This window comes from Hoplias malabaricus, chromosome 5 (genome assembly GCF_029633855.1).
Source record: "Hoplias malabaricus isolate fHopMal1 chromosome 5, fHopMal1.hap1, whole genome shotgun sequence".
Taxonomy (NCBI): Eukaryota; Metazoa; Chordata; class Actinopteri; order Characiformes; family Erythrinidae; genus Hoplias; species Hoplias malabaricus.
Window position 1 is genome coordinate 38,837,063 of NC_089804.1, and position 14,492 is coordinate 38,851,554.

The 14,492-nt window shown below is 43.5% G+C and overlaps 1 protein-coding gene across 2 annotated transcripts in view; it reads right to left on the minus strand.

Moving 5' to 3' along the window:
• Positions 1-14,072, minus strand: part of fhit (fragile histidine triad diadenosine triphosphatase) — a 284,283-nt gene extending 270,211 nt beyond the window's left edge. For both annotated transcript variants that reach the window (XM_066672616.1, XM_066672617.1), the window contains exon 1: positions 14,035-14,072. The gene's annotated coding sequence lies outside the window, so the exon portion shown is untranslated. The remainder of the gene's footprint in view (positions 1-14,034) is intronic.
• Between the last annotated feature and the right edge of the window lie 420 nt (positions 14,073-14,492).

Here is a 14,492-nt window from a genome sequence, read left to right on the forward strand (position 1 = left end):
CACCTATCTTTGTGAAGCAGGGTTTTCTGCAGTGACCGCAACCAAAACGAAACTACGGAACAGACTGAACGTACGGAACACACTTCGGATGTCACTGTCTCCCATTATTCTGAGATGGGACCGGCTCGTTGCAGAGAAACATGCTCAGGGCTCTCACTAATTGACATTATTATTATTTGATTGACGTGTTCACCCTTTTATAGAGAAATGACCAGTATTGTCACTTGAATCGAGTTTAGTTTTTTATTATAATTATTTCTTATTAGAAAGGATTTTCGTTCTAAAATAAATATTTTCGTTTACAGAGATGTTGTTGATTATTAATTTAAGACCACTGCGGACGATTTATTATTAGATTATAGTCATTAACGATTATCGAGCAAGGCCTGAGCATAGAAAGGCCGGTCTGTGAAAAAATTCTTAGATGAAACCGGTCCGTGGTGCAAAAAAGGTTGGGGACCCCTGATCTAAACAACACAGTGGAGGTCTTCCATTACAAAAACAACAGAGGCTGTTCCAAGAAAAATTGGTGATGTGGAAGATAAACAAGGTTTATCCCATACTAGATGACCCCAGCAGCCTAAAACTCAAGCAATAACCACCGATGTCTGGCCTACTCATGCAGAGTGAAGTGAAATCCAATCTCTAACCTAATTCGCTCAGAACACCTTTACATAATAATTGCATTAACGTATTAATAATGCAATTGGCACATTCCTGCTTCCTCCTCTGTTACCAAATAAGTAATGGGAACATGTTAAGGAATTTAATTAGACAGGCTTCATTGCCTTTATTGCCCTAGGTTTCGTTCCTGTCGTGATATACCGAAATGTGGCATTTGCAAAGGCTGATATCTCTAATCGCTGCTCAGTGTGGCATGCACCCCCACCAGCTACAAGAGATAGCACACAAATATGATAATATATCAAAGAGGAAAGGCCAGAGAAAGACACGCAATCCACTGGAAACCCAAAAACCACAAACCAGAGCAGCGTTAAACAGCCTTGAGAGAGAGCACTGCTTTGCAACACTTTTAAAAATTACGTTTTGTACTGGACAGACATTGTCTGATGCACAGCTCTGCTTTCAGCTTCGTTTGTACGCCCAGTTCTTTCAAACGGAATCTTCTTCTGCCTTTGTTTTCACACCATACGACCAAGGTCGAACCTGAAAGCACAAGACTCTGAGCCTCATCACTGCTCAGCAGCTGTTATTAATAAAACAAACTTTTAGAACACCTGAACCATCCTTGTCCACTTCTGAAAAACGATTAGAAAATAAAGATTCATTCACTGAACTTTACTGAGGTACTGATAAAGAGTCTGGAGAGCCAGATCCATGAGATTTGACCTGTATCTCAAATAGTATTGGTGCTCTATCACTCAAAATACACCAAATAAACACATCCACTGTTTCACAACCCGGTGTTATACATGCTACACTTACACAACAGTGTGTGTCCATAGTGGTGTACAAACCTTTGGACACGTCATAGTCAGTGTATCTGACTCACTACTGGCTGAGAAAACGTCAAAACAGTGCGTCCCTATGTTTAACAGCGCACTCAAAACTCACCAGGGAACCATTTGGCTTTTATCCTCAGTGTCCTGAAGAAAGCGAGTTAAGAGGAGTGTTAATTAGGAGTGTGAGGTGACCCCTATTGGTGGGACAGGGAAGTGCAGCTGGCCTTTAGAAACAAGCTCAGACACAAAGGCATAAACACACGCTCTGATGGTGTACCTCACAAGAGGCATTAAAAGAAACGCGTAGGAAAGGCACAGAAGCCTCTAAGCTGAAAATGCGATCCTGAGGGGGGCTGCGGTTGTCCTGGCCCAACAACAGCGGCGCTCAGAGCCGGTAAATTCAGAGCAGTTGTGTCCGGTTTAAAGGATTGGGCGATAGTCTTTCATGTTCCCTGTGGTATACGGACAAGCTGAGGCTGAGGCTCTGAAACGTCCATCATTTTCCAACATGTGCTGTGGTCCCAGAAGGTTCACTAATCCATTAGATACATATCCACCCTCCCTCATGCTTCATCTCTGTCTCGTTATCTTTGTATCTTTCCATACTCATACTTCCTCTCTCTATGCTACCCCTCTATACTGTCCACTCTCATATACAACAGGGGAAGGTAGCGGGGGTCCAGTTGTCGGCATGGAAGGAGGAACACAGCACTTATAGGATTAGCTGGAAATAAACCCTACACTTACCTCAACCTCACAACATATCTTCACACTGAAACGTAATGATATACACTTTGAGGACCACAAGGAAGAGAAGTCCACACAGATGGTTGTCCCCACAGTGTGTGTTAAACCTGGCACACACTCACACACACTCTCACAGGCTCACCACGGCCTATTGAATGGCTCAGAGCATTACTACACTACTCTGCCTCTCTATCAGAGGTGACTCATGGCTCTCCTGCTACAGCGAACATGGATGTAAACATAGCCTGGGTTTGCCACACCTGCCCGAGTGGATTCCAGCACTGGCTATTAGCATACGCAGGTACTACTCCAGCTAAAGGCTAGTCATGAAGGTTCATTATTTTTAACGTATGCTATATGTAAACAACTGATAGGAGGAATGAATGAATTTGATGAACTTACATTTGATGAAAATGATGGTCACTGCAGACTTAGAGCTGATTAAAATTGGGTCTGAACCAGTATGAAAATCTTAAGCATAAATTCCAATAACTGATAATGAAAGCTAATTTGGGGCTGAATCAGATTCAGCTTTAGATTCACTGATAGTATTGATCAGTTGTCAGCTCTGTTATTATTGGTGATCGGTGGACAAGACGTTGCTAATACAGATCGACTGGTAGGACCTTGATATCAGAAAATATGATCGGCCAATTGATGCTGATCTGTTGGCCCATTATCTCGTCACTAGGCACTTAAGTTATAATGCCTCTCCAGGGCAAAACTAATCCAGCCACATTTCCCCGGGACCTTAATATCTGCCAATATAATTGGACAAAAGATATGAGTCGGGTCATAATCTCATCAATAGTCATTGAAACTACAGTCCCTCGCCAAGCGCCTTGCTTCTGGACTCTTCGCCGTCTCAGTAAACACATACAAACACACACAAATACACCAGCCCCCGTGTCTGGCGTAGGGACTTTCCAAGGTACTATTTTGGAATTATTGCAGCCAAAGGCTAGTCATGGAGGCTTGTTCTGTTAATGTATAGTGTCGGTAAGGTATAATTTCCAGCCCACGCAGCAGAGGAGTAGGAATGGTATTAATGTAGACATTAAATGATGGCTATTTTGAGCTGGTGCCTATGAAAATAAAGCCTAAATCTTAGGAGAAAATCCCCCTCTGTAGGAGAGTAGGCACCTTGTAAAGCAATAGCAGTCACTGTTATATGATAATGTGGATAGTTCTCTTTATTTACACTATTACATAGAAATATACATCTTTCTATACAATGCTGTGGTATTATGGATATTTCTCTCTATATGTACACTGTAAAAAATGTCTGTGGAAAACTGTAAAACCATGACAGTAAATGACTGTAAACTCTAAAAAAGTTAAAGAATAGTTATAATTTTTACGTCTCTTTACTGTAAAAGAAATACATTATTTCACTGTTAAATGCACAAACCATTAGGGGTGGTACAAGTGTCCAAGTACTGGGAGGAGCTGAGACTATTTAGGGAGCTCCCAGCATTTTTGAGATTTTTGAGTTTGGGTTGCACTGGGGTGATTATTGTGTGTGTGTGTGTGTGTTTCTATGCATGTTATGACGAGATGTGTGTTGGTCAGGATTCCTCCGGGTGACTGTCTGTGAGGAGTGTGGTGTGTTCTCCCTGTGTCTGCGTGGGTTTCCTCCGGGTGACTGTCTGTGAGGAGTGTGGTGTGTTCTCCCTGTGTCTGTGTGGGTTTCCTCCAGGTGACTGTCTGTGAGGAGTGTGGTGTGTTCTCTGTGTCTGTGTGGGTTTCCTCCGGGTGACTGTCTGTGAGGAGTGTGGTGTGTTCTCTCTGTGTCAGTGTGGGTTTCCTCCGGGTGACTGTCTGTGAGGAGTGTGGTGTGCTCCGAGTGCTGGAGTGTGGCACCCAGATACCGCACATTTCTTTAGTCCTTTCAGCAATATCTCCTTTTAGGGACTGAATATAGGATGCGGTTTGGCTCCATCTAAATACGGCTATATCTCAGTCGCCATGGTCTCATTTGTCACACTATTTACATGTTAAATTTATGGCAAAACAATGTTTCTTTGTTATTTTTATGTAAATACTATGGCTTTTTTACGGTGTATATCTGTTTTTTTTTCTTTTAACAGAAACTACTGTAAACCAGACAGTAAACCAGTTTTTAAATGTAAAATTAATGATGGCCAAAAACGTGACTGTATATTTTACGGTGAAATCCTGGCAACCACAGCTGCCAGTTTTTTTTACAGTGCACCATTATTGAAATATAGCTATTTCTACATAAACATGATTATGGTGTTATGTGTATTGCTCTATATGCATTCATGCAAGGCAGCACGTCTCTACATCTCCCTGCCAAACACATGGGGATAGGCTTTGGATTTCGTGGCTCTAGACCTGACCGCACATCTTCCTCCACTGCTGACCCCGCCGACCCTTCAGCTCAAGCTTCGAACACTCTGCTTAACCTCTTTGGGATTTGGAACATATACAGAGGATCAGAGCTGCAGGGTGATGATGCTACACTCTCCTCCATTCACTTCCCTCAGAGACACACCCACCCAACAACACATTTTAACCCTGATTTCTTCAAATGTCTGTGGAATTCAGAAGCTAAGGGGAAAGCAAAATCATTTTGAGAAATTATATATGAAATGTGGCAAAAATATTTCATATATATGTTTTAAATAAAGCCTAAAGAATGAGAAAATGATGATCTAGAAGTTCCAATTCCAATCATATTTGATGGTATAATTATTCATTCATTATCTGTAACCCTTATCCAGTTCAGGGTCGCGGTGGGTCCAGAGCCTACCTGGAATCATTGGGCACAAGGCGGGAATACACCCTGGAGGGGGCGCCAGTCCTTCACAGGGCAACACACACACACTCACACATTCACTCACACCTATGGACACTATTGAGTCGCCAATCCACCTACCAACGTGTGTTTTTGGACTGTGGGAGGAAACCGGAGCACCCGGTGGAAACCCATGCAGACACAGGGAGAACACACCACACTTCTCACAGACAGTCACCCGGAGGAAACCCATGCAGACACAGGGAGAACACACCACACTCCTCTCAGACAGTTACCCAGAGTGGGAATCGAACCCAACAACCTCCAGGTCCCTGGAGCTGTGTGACTGTGACACTAACCTGCTGCACCACCGTGCCACCCTCTGGTGTAATTATATTAATTTTAATTTAAAAATTTAAAAGCTCTGAAATATTGGAATATTTGTGAATGCTGATAAATTCGGCCACGAATATCAGTCAATATTATTAGACAATCAGAACATCAGTCAGCCCACAACCTCATCAATACTGTCTTTAACTTTAGCAGCTCCTCGGGTAAAACTAGTGTACCTTAGGGATTAATGTAGAACATGCTGCCCTGTTAGTGCTCTCCTTGCCATGTCTGTACACACACACACACACACACACACACACACACTTACACACTCACACACACTCACACAAAATCCACTGGCTCCTTCACCTTTAAAGGTCAAGGCAAAAAGCCCTTCCCTCGGACTCTCTCTGAACTGGAGTCAGGGGTGTGGAGTGCACTCTTTGGGGAGGTAGGGCTTTAAAACAGGGATTGAGGATTGAGGGAGACCAGTGCTTTATATCCCGCTGAGCCTGGGTTCCCGCGTCCTAAAAAAGGCTTTCAGAGCAAGGTGTCTCGACCTCACCGCGGCACAAAGGCCAAGACAAAGCACTTTTGGAGCATGGTTTGGATGAGTTTGCTAAAAAAAAACAGACCAATAAGACAGAAGAAGCAGTTTCAGAAAGCTGGCAGCAGTTGGCCTGTGCTTTCTCTCTGCTTACAACCGTTAGCCTTGCTACGATGAAGCAAAACAAATCATTTAAAGGAGCGCTAGGTAAGATTTGGCGTTTTTGTTCCTGGGCTCCTCCTACGGATGCAGAGCGTAATTCATTTTTTACAGAACAGTCCTGAACTTACGGAGAACTTAAGAAGTGGTGGTTCCCTACCCTCCTCCAGTGTTAAGTCTGGAATAGCAATTACAGAGGCTCCTTTCTCTCTATTACAGCTCAGTGAAGCATCCCAATGATTTTAAAGCTGCATTTTTAAGAAATTAAAGGAACACTAGGCAGCATTTTTTCCTTTAAATTACAGCGTCAAAATCAATGTGATGCTTCCATGACCTGTAACAGGGAGAATAAAATCCCTGTCATTGCTATTCCAGGCTCAGCACTGCAGAAACTGCACTATGTACAATTTGGAAGAGGGTAGGCATTGTAGGAAATCACCCCCTCCTTCTTGATCCCCTTCAGGATACAGCTGTAAACTTTAATGACATTCTGCACCCATAAGGGGAGCTCAGAGGCAAAAATACCAAACCTTACCTAGTGTTCTTTTAATGCTAATGAAGTGCTGAGTAAAAAAAGCCACTCTGTGTATCACTCCCTAGTCTCCTTTAGCCTTTCAGCCTGCTTGAAAAATACAGGTGTTTATATCTGCGCTTGTGCAGCCCACATAGCTGTTGAATGGCTTCGTGTGGCGCGAGTGCAGCATATGGTGCGACCTCATTCAGCGCTGCCTCTCCATGTGTCATCGCCGCATAAATGTTTTCAGCTGCTCAATATCTGCTTGTCTAACCCAGGCATAATCCACGTCGGAGGGGCAGGGGGCGGTCGGCCATGAAAGAGAAGGGGGCAATTTCCAACCGGAGCGTGGGACACCATAAACACGTGGTGCTTTTCTCAGCGGGGGAGTGGGCTTGTGACGGACAGAGGCCCCTGTGAAAAAAGTCTAATAAATAAAATAAAAAATAAAGGGCCGTGACAACATCCAGAGGCAAGGGGAAACACGCGCAGGACCGGGGCCTGTTCAATAATACATGAAGCGAAGAGAATCAAATCAATTAGGTATTGCCGTGGTATGAATAAATGCTGCATAATTGATGCCGCCTCTCCTGCATTATGCATCTCCGTCGGCGAGGCTCCGTGTACAGATATGAGGAAGGGAGGTGCGGAGCATGGAAAAATTCACCGCCGCCGCCATCGCCGCTCTGCAAATGAAGCCGCATCCACACACACACAATCACCATGCTGTCTAGAGTGACTTAAGCTTAAACCTACAAGACATGGGGTCTGTGAAATAGGAGAAAAGGACATGGTTCTAATGGCACTGCAGAGAAAAGGGCTCCAGAAAACATGGGAAAATAGAGCACAGGCAGGAAAAGAAGAAAGGTTTACCTCGTACTGCACATGTAGCTGAGGAGAGATACGCCTATTGTCAGAAGTGTGGTACTTTAGTCATGCACTAGAGCGAGGAGCTCAGTGTAGGGAGTCCTCTCTATGTTCCTAAGACTTGTAGTCTGTTCAGAATGTCTCAGAAACAGCCCTATGTTTCAAGGGCCCTGTTTCCCAGGCTTTCAAATGATATTAGCCACCCTTTAATAAACACAGATCAGTCATAACATCACTACCACCTCCTTGCTTCTACACCCACTGCCAACTGACCGTATGATCAACAACCACAGCCCTCTACCTGTTCTGTACCCTACAGGAACACTACAGAGCTGGTTATTCTCAGTCTTATCCCGAGGGGTATAAAACTCCAGTAGCACTGCTGTGTCTGATCCACACACTATGCACTGAGAACCATAACCCACTCTGTGGTGGTCCACAAAGTGAAGAGGGTGCTAACAAATTATGCAGAGCAACAACTGGGACTACAGCCTGTAGAACATTACATCTGATTGGTGTATGACTAAGCAGCATTAGCTGGACCCTTAGGAGCCTGTGTATCATAGTGTTTTGAGATATGAACTTTGGTGACCACACAATCACAACATTAGAAACTCTGTTATAGTTCTTTACCATAGTATAGGGCCTTGGGAAGCATGGGGCCCCAGAGGCATTGGGCCATACAGCCCTAGGAGCATAGGGCCCTATAGGAACACAGAAACCCAGCAGTACAGAGCTTCTCCAGCATTCTTCTTGCTAACCTTGTGTCATTAATAAGTTGTGTAACAAGGTAATTACAGGTGAGTTGTGAAGACAGTGGTAAATTTATGTTGTCGTCAAACAATTTCTTTAATGTCACATAAAAAGAAGGGAAGAAAAAGTAGTGACAGGAAAGAGTCTGGTGCCAAAAGTAGCCTTCTGGACAGACGGGAGGCCAGGAAGGAGATGGCCTCCTCAGTATGGCCGTGTGCGTGAGTGAGTGAGTGAGTGAGGGAGTGAATGAGTAACAGAGAGAGAGAGAGAGATCTGAGGCACTTTCCTCTATTTTTTTTTTAAAGGAAAGCAGACAGATGGCAGACATTAAAAGGAGGAGCCATGTGACATCTCTCAACAGCACCACTGAGACAGAGATAATTAAAATATATTTAATCAAGTTACTCTTAATTAAAAATGCAGCTGGACACACACCCTGTCATCCTCTGCTCTCAAATGCCCACCTTCGGTAAAAATTTAACATCATCTACAGGAAGTTGCCAGTTTATTAGAACCACTTTGTATCTACTGAGCTGCACCTAAGTCCAGAACTACAGCTAGAACCCAAAGACAATATTTGGTCAGTGATGGTCCAGTTGATGCACAAGAGTGTAGTCAACTGCAGTCATCAAAGTTACCTCTCAAACCAAAGGGTATTAAAAGATGGCTTCCCTTCTTTTGCTATCTCCACACTCCTGGAAAAGATATAATCTAGTTTTTGTAACATTGCTGTGTGCATTTGATGACATTCAGCCACAAGAGCATTAGCGGCGTCCAGTACAGGTATTAGACGATCAGTTCTGGATCACAAACACCACACAGACTCATCTTATATGTATTAGATGGTGCTCCAGCTCTCTAGAGAAGGCAGTTCTATTATTGTACCGCCCAATGCTTGCAGGCTTTATACCTCGCTGTCACCATTTGACATTGGGAATGATGAATTCACTAATAAGAAAAAGTGTTTGCAAACCTTTGGATATAAAACTGGGATGTTTCTGATAAAGTGGCCGGTGGATGTAATCACATGGTTGATGTTTCGTGACAACCCTAGCTATGGAAAACCAAAGTATCCAACACGGAAGGAGCTGTTTCTCATCATTTAAACCCTGATTTCGCGTATGAAGGTATTGCATGGTATGTGCTAGCTTCGCTCATTCAAAAGCTTTTAAGGAAATGCCAGGCCCAGCAGGGTCAGAACCTATGTTTCCAAGAAAAAAAGAAGAAAAAAGGCTCTTACAATATACGCTAGGCCACATTATGAATGCGATGAAGGTGGTAAAGTAGCTCCTAGTCATTACCTCACCATTACCATTAGCAGCAACAATGCTTTCCCTAAGACACTCCACTACTGGAGCAACACTTGCATTCATAATATGGGTATTCTTAAAGCCTGAGTACAGCAGCTGCCTTGCAGCTACCCTCAAATTATTCTCACCTAGCTCCATCTATCCAGGCTTTTCTGTATCTGTGCAGTAAAAATGCCTGCATAATGTTAGCATTTTAATGGCAAGGTTGACTAATGGATTCTTTGTAGCAATCACAGCTCAATGGGTACATTTACCTTGACATTACAATTCTTATCATTTCCAATTGGTCTCAAGCAATTTGGACATTTACTTTGGAGCGGTTGCATTGTATGATAAGACGCAGAGTCAAGGTGTATCCCATAGGCTGCCGTAGCACTTATAAACACGTTTGACTGATCATCAAGTCGTGTAGATCGATACGGCCTCTAGGGCCACAGAGCAAAATTTAGGGGACGTTTGCCTTTATTTTTATTATAACACACTGACAAAAGGCTGCAGCTACACACAGATGAACCATGACTGCTTCTACCCACAATGTCCATTCTCTCAGCTACACTCACTATACAGGGGCACACTGTAGCTCTACAATTACAGACAATTAGAGTCCATCATTGCACTGCATACTTTGCCTCCATTCCTTCCAGTTCTTCAATAGTCAGGACACACACAGAGCGGGTATAAACTGGGTGGTGGACCATTCTCAGCACTGTAGTGGCACATGACGTGGTTGTGCTGTTACAAGTGGACCAGACACAGCATAGACATACAGGGGTTGGACAATGAAAGTGAAACACCTGGTTTTAGACCACAATAATTTATTAGTGTGGTGTAAGGCCTCCTTTTGCGGCCAATACAGCGTCAGTTCGTCTTGGGAATGACATATACGAGTCCTGCACAGTGGTCAGAGGGATTTTAAGCCATTCTTCTTGCAGGATAGTGGCCGGGTGACTACGTGATGCTGGTGGAGGAAAACATTTCCTGACTCGCTCCTCCAAAACACCCCAAAGTGGCTCAATAATATTTAGATCTGGTGACTGTGCAGGCCATGGGAGATGTTCAACTTCACTTTCATGTTCATCAAACCAGTCTTTCACCAGTCTTGCTGTGTGTATTGGTGCATTGTCGTCCTGATACACGCCACCGCCTTCAGGACACAATGTTTGAACCATTGGATGCACATGGTCTTACTGGTGCAATGTGGAATTAATGAAGATTGGCCACCAGGCTGCTCCAATTTAGCCATGACACCTCCCACACTACAATGACAGGTGTTTCAGTTTCATTGTCCAACCCCTGTACTTCTACACTGTACCTATTTCGGCAAAGGGTTTAGACTAGATACTGGAACATAGTTGTGAGTATCTGATGGCATTCAACCCAGAGAACATTAATAAGGTGAGGTACCTATGTTGTAAGATTAGTTTTGGATCACAAATGCATCTCTATTACTCCAGAGTAAGCTGTGGAATTGCAACACAGGCCAATACCGAGAGGTTTAACACCCTTATACCAAAGGTCACCAAGTTCTGACCTTGGATCCAGGTTCCAGGCCAGGATTTTAAAGTCACCGACACTAAAGCTGCAACTAATACACCTCACTGGCAATCAAACGTTTGATTACCTCTGCTTTATAGTATCCCACATTCGGCACTGGGCATTGTGACCTAGCTCACGGCTAGCTAGCACACATGCTGAACAAATTTGCTAGCTACAAGTGTCTACAAGCATTTGAACAAATTGTAGCGAACTTCTGCAAAACAAACATTAAGAAAACCTATATTTAAAAAGAAAGCATGGTCTATGACTGGTTTTATTCATATTTAATCATGGGAGAGTGTTGTTTATTAGCAGTGTTTTTATTTCCTGATTCAAGGCTAGCTTATTTTATTATGCATGGCATGGACTAAAACCTGCGGATCGCTCCATATGCTCCAGCTCATTGGTTCTCAATCCTGGCCCTGGAGTCCCTTTGCCCTGCACTGTTTTGTGATTTCCCTGCTCCAACACACACAACTCAGCTAAGGGCTTAATAATTAGTTAATGAGTTGAATCAGGTGTGTTGGATCAGAGACAACAATAAAATGTGCCAAGAAACAGAAGCAGGGTTTAGAACCACTGCTTTAATACATGGCATCTCTGCACCAGCAGGCTGTCCTCTTGCATTTGATTGAATATGTTTAATAGGCTTGTATCAACACACTAATATATATATATATATGAAAAGACACCCTCTCTACAATCAGTGAATTCAGCTACTTTATAAGCTGCACTTTGCCATTTAGAAGCATCAGTCACCACTCTGGTGGAAATTTGTAAGTGCAGGATCCGAGGAAGTACATTTTACAGGGCACGTTGCGCTGCGTTCAATTAACCTGAGCAGATTTACCTGACGACTGAGAATATTCACATTGAAGGATTATTCCAACAGAACTGGATTAGACTGCATTAGAACTGGACATGGACATTACTTTGATGAAGCGGAGTTAGTTTTGTGTCAAGTTTTAAATTTAACATATCATTATTCATTAATTCACTATCTGTAACAACAGGAGGGGGCGCCAGTCCTTCACAGGGCAACACAGACAGTCACACATTCACTCACACCTACGGACACCTTCAAGTTGCCAATCCACCTACCAACGTGTGTTTTTGAAGCGTGGGAGGAAACCGGAGCACCCGGAGGAAACCCACGCAGACACAGAGAGAACACAACACACTCCTCACAGACAGTCACCCGGAGGAAACCCACGCAGACACAGAGAGAACACAACACACTCCTCACAGACAGTCACCCGGAGGAAACCCACACAGACACAGGGAGAACACACCACACTCCTCACAGACAGTCACCCGGAGGAAACCCACGCAGACACAGGGAGAACACACCACACTCCTCACAGACAGTCACCCGGAGGAAGCCCACGCAGACACAGGGAGAACACACCACACTCCTCACAGACAGTCACCCGGAGGAAACCCACGCAGACACAGGGAGAACACACCAACTCCTCACAGACAGTCACCCGGAGGAAACCCACGCAGACACTGGGAGAACACACCACACTCCTCACAGACAGTCACCCGGAGGAAACCCACACAGACACAGGGAGAACACACCACACTCCTCACAGACAGTCACCCGGAGGAAACCCACACAGACACAGGGAGAACACACCACACTCCTCACAGACAGTCACCCGGAGGAAACCCACGCAGACACAGGGAGAACACACCACACTCCTCACAGACAGTCACCCGGAGGAAACCCATGCAGACACTGGGAGAACACACCACACTCCTCACAGACAGTCACCGGAGCGGGACTCGAACCTACAACCTCCAGGCCCCTGGAGCTGTGTGACTGCGACATCTACCTGCTGCACCACCGTGCCACCCATATAATTATTTGAAACTTTAAATAAATAAATAAATAAATAAATAAGTGGATAAATAAATAATTGAGACTTTTTTTTCCAAACAAGCCTCCTTTCGATCACTTGCACAACAGAGGTCCATGCCCTATGACTGAGCATTCAGAATACTATAGAATCCCTGTGTATTGAATTAATATTAATATTATTATTATTATTTATATGTATGTTCTTGCAGTTTTATGTTTTTGTTGAGTTTTTATTTGTTTTGTTTTTCTTTGGCTAAATATTTTGAGTGTGTGTGTATTTTTTAATTGAACTTTGGCACATTTTACACTGAAATCCCTCCCTGATTCGAGAATAAATGCTGATTGAGCTTTTGTCCACAATCTTTTAGCCATTTAGTTCATAAAAATATGCACTTGGTGCCATCCCAATAATTTTCAGCTTGTTGGCATTTAGTTATTGACCGAGAGCAGCATATGAACAAAACACCATCCTGCACCGTGAGCTACACTCCGTCTACGTTACTCAGGTAACCAGCCAATGGAGTAATGTTACTTGACTCTAACAAATTCTAACAAATCTTAATAGATGTGGCTCTAAAGTACATCAATTGAGGACAGAGAAAATCTATAGTGTAAAATCAGCTTGGACAAACTCTGAACGCTTTGTAGCAGCCTAAAGTCAGTGATCCAGGCCAAGCACGGGCTACAGGGATATAACGACCCCCCAGCTTTGGGCTGTTGAGCAGTGGTGTAACCTCTCGAGTGACGGAGCACCATCCATTACATTTAGGATGAGCTGGGAATGCAACTCCATAAATGAAATGAAACTCCATGAGCAGTGTTCCAACGCGTAGCGTACAGCCTTCCGAGAATTATAGAATCTGATACTGCAGCAAAATAATATAAACTAAACTCCATTTCAGAAGAAATATTACACTAAGAGGCGCCCTATCATCTGGTCATATCCTCGTCTAACTGCCACTGAATGAACTGCACCGGATTCTAGCTGTTTACATTCGCTGTCTATAAAAATACCCAACCCGCGTATCTTCGCTCAGTTAAACTGCCTCCCTGTGAAGCTATTTCACTCATAAAACAAGCTAAATATTGCCACAGTGAAACACAGGGCAAATAAACAGCGAAATTAAACCCGGAGTATAGTAAACACACCACATTTCCTAAACAGACAGCGAGTACTCACCGTCCTTGTAGGCGGCGCACAGTGGCTGCTAATGCATTATGGGAAATGTAGTTTTCAGGCTGTCAAAAGAAATTTGCGTACACTAATAACCGCGGTGGATAAAACTACAGTTCCCATGTTTCGTATTTCTTGTGACAGTTTAACGCGCTCACGTGTGGCCATTGCCGTGTGTTATACAGTGGTGTGCAGGAGAGGTTTTACAAAGCAGTTTTTTTTATTTCCCTCAGCATTTTTCTTATTGGACAAGATTGACTTCATTTATCTGGATAAACTGAGAAACCCTGCGTTGTGGAATACTCCACGGAAGTGGAAAAATGTATGTAATAAGTACACTAATATATGGCTTTTGACTCGGGGTGTTCACAAAGTTCTTGCAGAGGACTACATTTACAATAATAATAATAATAATAATAATAATAAAGATGTACCTTTGCTGTCCTGTGTTAAAGCAACACTAA